This window comes from Cricetulus griseus, chromosome 2, assembly GCF_003668045.3.
Source record: "Cricetulus griseus strain 17A/GY chromosome 2, alternate assembly CriGri-PICRH-1.0, whole genome shotgun sequence".
Classification (NCBI taxonomy): Eukaryota; Metazoa; Chordata; class Mammalia; order Rodentia; family Cricetidae; genus Cricetulus; species Cricetulus griseus.
This window is the reverse complement of record NC_048595.1, coordinates 14,663,239-14,675,079: the sequence shown is the minus strand read 5'-3', so window position 1 is coordinate 14,675,079 and position 11,841 is coordinate 14,663,239. Positions and strand designations below refer to the sequence as shown.

The following is an 11,841-nucleotide window of genomic DNA, read 5'->3' as shown; positions in this document are numbered from 1 at the left end:
TAGCTTCTGCCTCCAGGTTCCTGCCTTGAGTTCCTGCCCTGCCTTTCCTTCATGACTACAAGTTGTAAGGTAAAAATAACCCTTTCCTTCCAAGGTTGCTTTATAGAAAGCAAATAGGACACTGGGGATCTGCCTGTCTCTGTCTCACTCAAACTGAGATTACAAGAACAGGCCTCCACACCTGGCCTTTTTTTCAACAAGGATTCTAGGGGATTCAAACTCAGTTCCTCAGGCTTGCAAGGCAAACACTTTACTTCTTGAGCTGTCTCCTCAGCTCTGGTCTTCCACAAACGTAAAGTAGGTGAGGCTTCTAAGCCATGCTCCTTCTTCTAGCTTGGACTGTACAGTTCTCACAGTCCGGCCGGGTCAGTGAGCCTCTGATAACCCCCCATAGAAGGTACCACATGAAGGCTTCTCAGCAAAGGTGACAAACTGCTTTGTTGTGGCCTAGGCTGAGGGGGACTGGCTGGTGGGGCACCATTATCATCGAGGTAAGACTATCATCGTCTGATTGACTGACCTACTTGGATAGGCCATTTCTTTTATTTCTTTTTCAACCCCCAGTGCTTTTAAGTCTTTTAAAGAATTCATGGCTCATCTATTAGTTTAATACAATCGAGGCAGATTTGAACGCTGCCATCTTAAAACTGTAATTGAAAGAGCACAGCTTCTCTAGGTCCGAAGGGAAGACTAGTACTTGGAGCCTCTGGCCATCAGTAGCATATGACGGATGCGTGGGCAGTAAATTGAATGAGCAGGCTCCCTCGCATGTCGGAGAGTGGCTTCTGTAAATAGGAAATTAACGTGGCCCCCAGTGAGTCGGATCTGAAATAACAGTAGTTCAACACAGTCGCCTCCCACACAGGTATTTAAGGACAAAGTCAGCCATTCTTAACACCCTTTTAAAACGTGAGGCACTAGAATATGACAGGTGCTGACCCTGAAGCATTATCTGTCCCCTTTGGATTCATTTGCATAATACACACAGCAGCCAGGACCACCAACATTTATCAACTCCCGTCCTTGAAAATGAAAGGGGCTGGCTCCTGAATGCTTATGCCCAATTGTCTCTTTCTCTGCCCTGACACAGAGCCTCCCACCCCATGTAGTTCTCTTTCTTCTGCTCCAGTGACGATGGGACCCTGCCTAGAACTGCAGGGGGAGCCTTGGGGCTTCCCTCCTGTACCCTCCTCAGTGAGCTGTGCACACTACCTGATGCCTCCTAAGCAAACAGCATCCCCTCCTTATAGAAGACAAAAGAGTCAACCAGCATGTGGAAGTTTTAACACATTCCATTTATGATTTTAAAAAGGTGTTTCACCTCACTGTGCTGTGCTGGTTAAATTTCTGTCGAATCAACACGAGCCTGGGTCATCTGGGAAGAAGAGACTTCAGTTCAGAAAATGCCTCCATCAGAGGCAAGTCCATGGGGGTGTTTTCTTGATTAATAACTGATGTAAGAGGCCCAGCCCGCTGTGGGTGGTGCCATCCCTGGGCAGGTGGTCCTGGGCTGTAGCAAAGGGCAGGCTGAGCAAACCACGATAAGTAAGCAGCACCCCTCCTTGACTTCTGTTTCAATCCCTGACTCCAGGCTTCTGCCTTGATTTCCTGCCCTAACTTTTCTCAATGATGGACTACAAGCTGTAAGATGAAATAAACCCTCTCCTTCCCAGGTTGCTTTTGGTCTGGGTGTTTATCACAGCAACGGAAAGCACAGTAAGACAAGAAGCACTGATGTAATTGATTGAACAGTTCAAGCTGTTGAAGGGGAGAACCAGAGGCCACACCTTATTTTCACCTGGGTTAGGGAACCTGCTGCTTCTGTGGTTCTTCTGTGGACACAGAGCTCCCCTCCCTGCCCTCTTCAGTCATCCCCTCTCTGAGTTTGTCATTGCCCTTCTGGGGCAAATGGCTCTAACTGCAGCCTTGGCCTGGCCTCAGCTTTGCTTCTCACCTTGGCTCTGAAGCCTGTGTTTGACTGGTTGGTCCCTATCCTGGGTCAGAGTGAGTGGTTCATCCTCTCATTTTCACTAGCAAATCCCCAAGGGAACACACACTCCAGTGTTGTTGAAAGTGCAAAGAGTTGGGTGTTTGCTGGCTTCACCCCTGGCATCAGCTGTTCCCACCACACCACACTGTGCAGCTCTTAAGCCCTTGGGAAGATAGCATTCTTTGGTGTGCCTGCCTGGAAGTCCTAATCTAACTGAGGAACAACTACCTAAGTGCCTTCTGTGTGGGAGCTGTGTCCTCCTTGCTTTGTCTTTTAGGGTCTCTGTCAACTCAGAGATGAGTTTGGGTCCAAAATGCCTGGATTTGAGTGATGCTTCTGCTGGGTTCCCTGGCTATGGGAAGTAGCCATATGACCAAGGCCACATAGCTAATTCGTGAGTGAAGCAGTAAGCATTTGAACTAGAGTCCCCCCAGACTACAAAAGTTCTCTGGTACCCACCTAATCTGTGCACAGGCCTGGGATTCAGAGAACTTAAATCCAAATGTGAGTTTGTCGGAGCATATTAGGCTAAGGAAATGTGAGACCTGAGTAAAATGGAATGGTCCTGGTTCACACATGTGAGAGGCAAGAGCCACAGGAACACACCTCATCATGCATGTGTGCCTCTGAGAACAAGTCCTTCCCTGGATTTAGGTAGCTAAAGTGACCTCTGAACTTTAGTACCCCACTATATAAGGTGACGACCATCACCCCCATCCGCAGGGTGTGAGATTCAAGCTGATACAGAAGCCCTTAACACTGAGCCTTACATGTAGATGCTTAATACCCATAGCTATGACCATAGAGTTTGAACTCAGCAGTTAGCCAGACAAGGGCCCTGCCCTTCCCCCTTCATGCCGATTAGCCAATCATGTCAGATTCTGAAGTTGAGCTCCCACCAACGGGATGAGATGCATCGCTACGGATGTCTGAGATAAAAGGCCAAGGACCTTTTGGCTTCTCATGCTTGCTAGGCTGGTTTGGGTTCTGGTGCACCCTTTTTTGCAAAGTGATGCCGCAGAGACAGCAAGCCTTTGTTTGGAATCCCAGTGGCTCTGTTCAATGACTCAGCACCTCAGCGTCCTAATCCAAGACATATGATAGCACCTAGCGACACTGCACTCATTAGACGATTAGAGGAGACTCAGCTAGGCTGCACCACTTGCCTTAAATCTTCCTTCTTCAAGCATGCCAGTGCCCAACACCAATGCCATCTTCAGAAGATATGAATGGAGACCAGTATGCATTTGAGCTTGTGGCAAGCACGTAAGTGTTCGGCTGGAACTTCCAGCTCGACTCATTCCTGCCTCTCAGAACCCTGCCCTCTCAGAAAAACCGCTAAAAACCCAATTCCACATTCTTGGCAGCTTGCAGCTCATCCCTTGAAGTTGCCAGCGGCCCAATCCCCGCCAAAAACATTATAATTGGGCACAAACCCAGCTTGTGGAGGACATGTTATTACCATGTGCCTAGAAGGCACATAAGTGCCCTGCCTTAGATGGGCCATATGATTATTTTCCACCTCCATCTCTGGGGGCTGGAGGAGTCACCCGGGAGCTGATTTGCCCAAAGTTAACCTGGTCTTTTACTTTTAAATTCAGCTTGATCTGGCTTATTGCATCAGCCAAGAAACCTATTACTGGGGTACAGAAAACCTATTAATAGATTTTACACATACTGGGGCCAAGGCCTTTATTCCTCCCACTGAGTGTTGGCGACTGATGGCTGTCAGTGAGTGCCCTCAACAACCCTTTGTCTCAATGCAGTGTAACATCAAGGCCATCCCATCTCCAGGCTGTTAGTAGGGTTGGATGAGGTGTTTGTCACAATGCACCAGGATGCAGTTTCTCCTGTGCAATTGTGTGGCTCCTCCCTCCTACAAGTAGGATCAAGGGCACACTGTTCAATGAACTCTGCACAAATCAGTCTTAGGGAATCCAACCTTGGAGGAAGTCCCATATGTACGTTGGCACCCCAGCACTTGAAGCTTGAGTGTGAGCCCTACTCACAGGAGATGGCAAAGAATGGTCCAAAGACCACGTGGCTTAGACCAGAATCCTATACTGCGTCATTGCAGCAGTGTGGTGTTTCTGAGTTATCCTGGAATCTCTGCTTCCTTATTTGGAATACAAGTGTAATACTATAGACTGTGAGGACTGTGAGGACTGCCATCGTGTCCTCGGATTGACTCTGGCACATTGTAACAGGTAGCAGTGCTTGTGGGTCAGGAGTAGCAGCTGGTGAACACTTCTCCCTTTCCCAATTTTCTTGGACTCTGTGAAATCACACTCTCTGGATTCACCCACTTTCTTCAACACTTCTTCCCTGCTTTGCTGGCTCCTTTCCTCTCCTACCCCTAAATTTAGACCTTCTCCAGACTGAGCTCTTCTCTTTTCACTGCCCCCAAATACCCTCCCCAGTCTCCTCCACACCACCAGCCAATGGCCAGCCAGTCTGCCCCCATGGCCAGTGAGTAGCCCTGGTGGTTGTGTGTGGGGATGAAGTGATACAGCTCCCTAGATGGGTGAGCTGATTTTGCCATTTGCGTGAGCACCCATCACATTTCTCTTTTAGGCTGCTGCAAAAGCCTGCCTGTCGAAGCTTTGAGATTGTGTTAGCAACTTGTTTGCAATTCTTGCCCCTGAGTAAGGGCTCCTGCCAGGCCCTGATCAGTGCTGTTGTCAAGGCTGATGATGCAGAGAAGATAAGAATAGGCAACTACAGTTGAGGTTCTGTGACAAGAGGCAGGTGAAGGGGTTCTGTGAACATCTCGGAACAATGAGCAGAGGGTGTCATTGTTCTCAGAGCTTTGAGCTGACCCTGCTAAATGTCAGGTGTTGACCTCCATCCTCTAAGACTTCCAGGAGTGCGAACGATCTGTGGAAATGATGGACAGCTTTATTAGTCAGTGTTCCTTACCATATCACAACACCCGAGATAATCAATAGGGGAAGGTTTCAGAGGAGTCAGCCCATGGTCATGTGACCCCACTGCTTCAGGCCTGTTGTAGCACAGCACATCACAATGGGACCACCTGGCTTGAAGAGGAGGCCTGTTGACCTTATGGAAGCTGGGAAGCAGAACGAGAGTAGGCTGGGAGTCCCAATATCCATTCATAAGCACACCCTCAGTGACCTATGACCTAGCTTCCTTCTGGAAGGAAGAAAGGAAGAATCTACCAAAGGTTCCACCACTTCCTGATATTGCCACAGGTTAGGCCAAGGGTCAAGCCTTTGCATTGTGTGTGTGTGTGTGGGGTGTCTCTTGTACCCAGGGTGGCCTCCAGCTCACTATGGAGCAGAGGATCACTTTGAACTTCTGACCCTCGTTGCATCTACCACCTAAGTGCTGGGACTGCAGGTGTGTGCCACCATGCCTGGTTCATGCTGTGCTGGGAATCTAGGCCAGGGCTTTCTTTTTCTGTAAATTAACCTATTTATTAAAGGCTAGGCAGGTCTCAGGCGGTGGCACTTCTACTGGTCTCTCGGTTCCTTCAATCTTCTGATGGCAGAAGCAGTGTTGTAGGTCCAGGTCCCACCAGCCAGTCTTTTCATACAGGAACCACAGTGCCAGATGCAAACAACTCGACTCTTCATTTGGTCTTGCCACTGAAGGAGCAAGTGTAATTGGCCAGCTGACTGATTTGAACTTTCATCACCATTTTCCGGAGGGAGGCACCATAGCGGGTCCTGTATTTCCCAACCTTCTTGGTGCATTTAGCCTTGTGGATGGAAACTAAGGCCAAGCCCAGAGAGCCCCAGGGCTTCCTGTGCTTTAGAAAAGCACTCTACCACTGAGCCTCATCCCCAGCCCAGGACCACGCTTCCAGGATGAAGACCTTTAGGTGGTGTTGAGGATCCAAACCACAGATGAGGAATTCATATACCTTCACAATGGCAGCTGAATAGGGTGAGTCACGGGGCTCTGCAGCCCAGTGGGGTAGGGTGTCTATAATTAACGGTAATTTACTGTAGTTCTCAAAATAGAAGAGAGGATTCGATTGTTTACAGCACAAAGAAACGATGTATGCTTGAGGAGAGAGAGAGATGCTAACTAGCCCCATTTAATCATTGCATCACCGTGTACCTCATAATAGCTACAATATTGTGTATTCCTTTTTAAATGAAATTTTATCTGATAGCCTGTGCTTTGGAATGATCTACAAGGAAACCAATGTGGGGAAATAAGTTCTGTTTTCATGGGTTAAAGTTAAAAACATGATTGATGGAGAAAAAGGAAGGGAGGGTGAGGAGATGATGCCCGGGAAATGGAGAGGAGGGGAGAGGGGAAGGGATGGGAGCAGAAAAGAGAGGAGTGGAGAGGAGAGGGGAGTGGAAGGAAGGGGAGAGGTGGGGAGGGGAGGGGAGGGGAGAAGAGAGGAGGGGAGGGGAGGGGAAGGAGGGGAGGGAGGGGAGAAGAGGGGAGAAGAGAGGAGGGGAGGGGAGGGAGGGAGGGGAGGGAGGGAGGAAGGGAGGAGAGGAGGAGAGGGAGGGGAGGGGAGGGAGGAGGGGAGGGGAGGGGAGGTGGGGAGGGGAGGGAGAGGGGGAGGGGAAGGAGAGGAGAGGTGGGGAGGGAGGGGAGGGGAAGAGAGGAGGGGAAGGGAGGGGAAAGGAGGAGAGGAAGGGAGGGGAAAGGAGGAGAAGGGAGGGGAGGAGGAGAGGGAGAAGAGAGAGGAGGAGGGGAAGGGAGGAGAAGGGAGGGAGGGGAGGAGAGTGGGAAGGGGGGGAGAGGAGGGGAGGGAAGGGAGGGGAGAGGTGGGGAGGGGGGGAGGGGAGAAGAGAGGAGGGGAGAGAAGAGAGGAGGGGAGAAGAGATGAGGGGAAGGGGAGGGGAGGAGGAGAGGAAGGAGGGAGGGGAAGGGAGGAGGGAGGAGGAGGGAGGGGAGGGGAAGGGGGGAGGGGAGAGGAGGGGAGGGGAGGGGAGGGGAGAAGAGAGGAGGGGAGGGGAGAAGAGGGGAGAAGAGAGGAGGGGAGGGGAGAGAAGGGGAGACAGGAGTGCAGGAGGAGAGGATGGAAGAGGAAGGGAGGGGGATGAGAGGAGATAGGAGCAGAAGGGAGAGGGGAGGAGAGGAGAGGGGAAGGGAAGGGAGGGGTGGGGCGGGGAGGGGACTGCCGTCTAGCCATCCTCACTGCTGTGCTAGGTACTTGACAGACGTTTCCTCTTTAATAGTCACAGAACCTCTATGAGGACTTTCACCCCAGTTTTGCAGATTAGAGAACAGAGTTCTTTCCCCCCTAAATCTGCCCCAAGCCTGTGGTCTTCTTCATCCTACCCCATCCCACTAGAGGAGCTAGGTGGTAGAGGAGTAAAACACTCCAGTGCCATGAATGTGTTTTTAATTATCTTTTGAGGACGAGGTTTGCATGGTCGTGATGCCCATGTTGCAAGTTGGAGGGCAACTTTGGGAGTCAATTCTCTCCTTCCACCATGTAGACTTCAGGGCTAGGACTCCAGTCACCTGGCCTGGAGGCTGGTACCGTCCCACACAGAGCCATCTCGCCAGTCCTGGTGTCAAACTTTTAGGATGATCTGTATACACCTTAGATATCTGTTCTCACAAGATGCAACCAATAAGGTGTGTCAAAATGGTAGTGCTGGTTTGTTTATAGCACAAACTTATGAAAATGTTCTAATGAATTTATGCCTTATCCCATCTGATTCTTTCCCTCAAACACACACACACACACACACACACACACACACACACGCACACGCACACGCGCGCACACACACACACACACACACACACACACAGAGAGAGAGAGAGAGAGAGAGAAACAGAGAGAGAGAAACAGAGAGACAGGTTGGGGGAAATCTTAATTCACAGAACCTCATTTTTTAACAGCTAATTTTCATACTTGGCTCAATGGACAACTGTATCTCTCTGACTTTCAGTTTATTGGGGGAGGGTCTAGAAAATACTGGAGGTGGAGTGAGGTTATAATAAGAGGATGCTAAGGTAAGGCCTTGGATTAGTCTAGTCAGTCAATGGGTACTTTGCATCTCACAAGCATTAAGCCGGCCTATGTAAAAAGTCACACCACGTGACTCCTTATTTGGTACCCTCTTTGTGACTGCTGCAAAGACAGGAAACGAAGGAGGAAAACTTTGAAACGATGGTATTTATTTAATTTTATATGTGTATGGATGACTGTGTGTGTGCATACACCACGGCCCATGTGTGGAGGACAGAGAACAGTTTGGGGTGTGGGTAGAAAGACAGTTCTCATTCCACCTTGTGGGTTCCGGAGTTTGAACTCAGACTGTGGAGCTTGGCGGCAAGCACCTTTACCCGCTGAGCCATCTCATCACCCAGGAGAAACCACTTTTGAAGAAGTGTTTAGGTTTACCTCTCCTTCCTGTTTGGCTTGAAATAGTCAGCAACTGAAACCTCAAGAAAGAGAAAATTCCCAAGGCTTTCTGTGGATCCCCGATCTGGCCATCGTGGCAGAGTATGCCAGGTGAGCATGGGAGGTGGAAGGTGACCTGTGGCTGAGGAGCCACCATCAGTAGCAACCTCCCCGCAAAGTGAGGCTCTTTGGGAGCAGAGCATGGGGTGAGCAGCACCCGATTCCCTCTGGTCTGCAAGGAGTGCATCAGGGGTCTTTAGACATTAGGAAACTTTCCAGGATTCCTCTTGGTTGCCTGGAATCCAAGCGTTTGGTAAGGTCAAAGAACGCCGTTCTATGAGCCTGAAGCATCCCTTGGCTTTCCCCCTTTATTCTTGTCTGCTAACTATGTTCCAATTACTTTTCTGGGCTGTTCTTTGCCCGTCCCTGCTCAGGCTGTTTGAGTAAGAGGTTGAAACGTTGGCTTCAGAGACAACTTGTTGGAAAGACTCCTCTCTCTCTGGAAATCCACTAGCAAGAAAAACATCTGAATCCTGCCCACAGCTAAGAAAGGTGTTTAAATGTCTTGCAAGGGGCCCTCAGACCTTCCCACCCCATTGGCACCTTCACTTCCCGGTTCACACCCTTCTTAGGTTCTGATGGTAAAACACTTAATTAGGGTGTTAATTAGAACCCAATCGGGTTGCTAATGCAGCAGTTGACAGCCTAGATCAATTAAAAGAGGGGAAAAAAGCCTCCATGGCCTTTTGTTTGCGCCTTGGACAGGAGATGACATTTTCTTTTTAATTGCTTTGAAATGGGCTTTGCTGAACAAATTGGAGGCTGTCATTCAGCCTCTGTTCCTAGTCACGTTGCCTGCACAAGCCGCTCTGCAGCAGAGGGACGTTTTTAGACTTCGGAAAGCAAGGTGCCTTTTTTCCCCCTGCTATACTTGGTGCTTGTTAAGGGGATTGCACAACCCACTGAACCCATTTTGTGAGCATCAATCAGGGTGATAACAGCTTATAAATGCTGTTTGAGATGAATTATTTAACGGGCAGGTCTCCAGTGTGTGTGGGTGTGTGTTAATAATGACCATTGAATCCAGATGCCTATTTGGAATGATGTTCCTTCCCCTTTTTTTCTGTTCTCCAGGATGCTGGACACAGGACAGAACTCTAGAGTTGAAAATCTTATCCTTATATTGATGACAGAAGCGGGAATTTCCTTCCACAGTAGGAATCATTCCCTAGAATATGAAGTTGCTTCACAGAGTGTGATGGGTATGAGGGTCATGGTGGCATCAGGCTGCTTACAGGCAGAAGAGAAGGGACTTCTAGGAACCAACCCATAAAATAATGGAAGGGCGGGGAGCTGGGTCAGAGGGCAGTGAATGCCTGTCAGGGCCAGGAAGTGGTCCAAGCATAGATGAGTAACCTAATGAGTACTTAACAGCAAATATCAAGCCACCATTGTGTGCTGGGCTCTGTGTTGTGCATGGGTTATACTACTGGTTCAAAGACAATAAGCAAATGACTGCCAATTTTTTTTATGTGCATGGAGCTGCAGCAGTTTAATCTTGAACTCTGCAGCATGGCCTAACGGACACTGCAGACTTCCCAAGGGATGAAGTCAAAGCTAAGAAGTGAGGAAGGTCAAGGTAGATGGGGCTTGGGCAGCTGAGGCTGTAGGTCAGTGTAGGGAGCCATCCCTGCATTCTCCATTACAATGATGGTGCCTGCAGGCACTGAATGTAAATTATTTCGCAGGCGCTGGGTAATTTGCCATTTCCTTGATCTCTGCCTATTCCGTGGCTCATATGGCCTGAGGAGCTGAAGCCAATCATAGGGGTGACACGTCCCAGGCGGGGCTGCCAGCCTTTATTAGGGGACGGGATTCTTGGCTCGGGGTCTCCGCTCTGGTAAGCTTATGCTCTCCTCTCTCAAGATGCATTAAAGCTTTCCTGCAGAAGGATCCGAATGTCCTGTGTGATTCTTGCCGGCGAGAATATCGCGCGGGACAGGTCAGTGCTAGAGGACTTGCCTAGCATACATGAGGCCCTAGGTTATGTCCAGTACTAGTGGCAGGGTGGGGAGGAAACTATTATTTGAGGTTTCTTGGAGTATAGATCAGTGGTATAGTAATTGGCCAGTGTGTGTTCAACCCCCCAGGTCTGGGAAGAACAAAATAAAAAGTGGCTTAGCAAAGGGGGCAGAGAGGACCTAGCACACTGGACATGGTGGGAGGAAGAGAGTGGCTATACTGTTAGGAACCGAAGCCCGTGAGATGGAGCAGAGAGGAGAGAAGGGTAGCCTGAGTTGTGGCTGGAGAGGTGCTCCATAGTCTTTCATAGCCTTTCAAGCCACTCAAGGGCCTTGAAGTTGTGAGATGTAATGGGACCCTCTAAAATGTTTTGAGTGAGGCATTCCTCCTGTCACATTCGTGCTCCTGAGCTAAGTCAGCAATGGGCATGGAGAGACAATGATTAGGAGTGCAGGCGGGAGGCAGGGATCATTTGGAGGTATTCACTGGCCTGAGCTAACATTCTGGCTGTGGGGGTGCAGACAGGTGGGTGGATCAGAGAGTTTGTGAAGACAGAGAGAATAGGTGGCTATTGGTGTGATGGGAGGGAGGGGGAAGGAGGGAGAAGGGAAGAGTCGGAGCTGTTCCTAAAGCTGTGGCTGAGTTTACAGTGGCATGTTTCTGGAGTGGTGGTGATGGAGAGGAGAGCTGCTGGGCCAACAATCAGGAGTCAAAGCTCCCTATTTAGTTTCAAGTGTCAAGGGGTGGTGAGCAGAGGGCTGCAGCACAGGACTGAGGAAGCAGAGACCAACAGGTGAGCCGTAAATCGAAGGCTTCACTAAGCAGTCTGGGAGGAGGCTTGGACACAGCAGAGCCCAGAGGAATCCCAAACTCAGTGGTGACTCAGAAGAGGTGGAACCGGGAGTCAGGTTCCAACCAAGAAGCTGCTGTCAATGACAAGAGAAGACACCTGGAGGGGACCATTTCCTTGATGCCTTGTGTCCCTGACTTTCTGTGAATGTCCCAACTACTTCAAGATTAAGTGTATTGGTTCCCACATACATTTAAACAACAACCCTCCTTGAGTGTCACCCAAAAACTAGCGAGGTTATGGAGGAGACCCTGTCCCCTTTAGGCTTCCTATCTGTGCCTGGCCCAATTCGGCTCCCACTTCTGACTCCAAGGACTCCAAGGAAGGGCATGGAAACAGGCCTGTCCTGGGAGAAGCCCACTTGGCCTTCTGAATTTAGAAAGCTCATGAGTGGAAGGATCCTGGGGTCTGATCATAGGCCATGGTCCACACTGCCCACGAACCAAGGAACCCAGCGTCTTTGCTTCGGGGGAGTGGACTAATGTTGGGTGTCTAGATGGCTCTAGGTTGGCAACTATCAGGGAAATATCCACACGGCTTCCCTCTGTCCCTTCCATCCCTAGCTTTGACATTTGCATGCCTTCCCGGGAACACCTTTAACACATGAGTGGCACTAGCCACACTGAAACT

General features: G+C 49.8%; 1 pseudogene; it reads right to left on the bottom strand.

Moving 5' to 3' along the window:
* Positions 1-5,463: 5,463 nt before the first annotated feature.
* LOC103161924 lies at positions 5,464-7,484 on the bottom strand (annotated as a pseudogene).
* Positions 7,485-11,841: the final 4,357 nt, after the last annotated feature.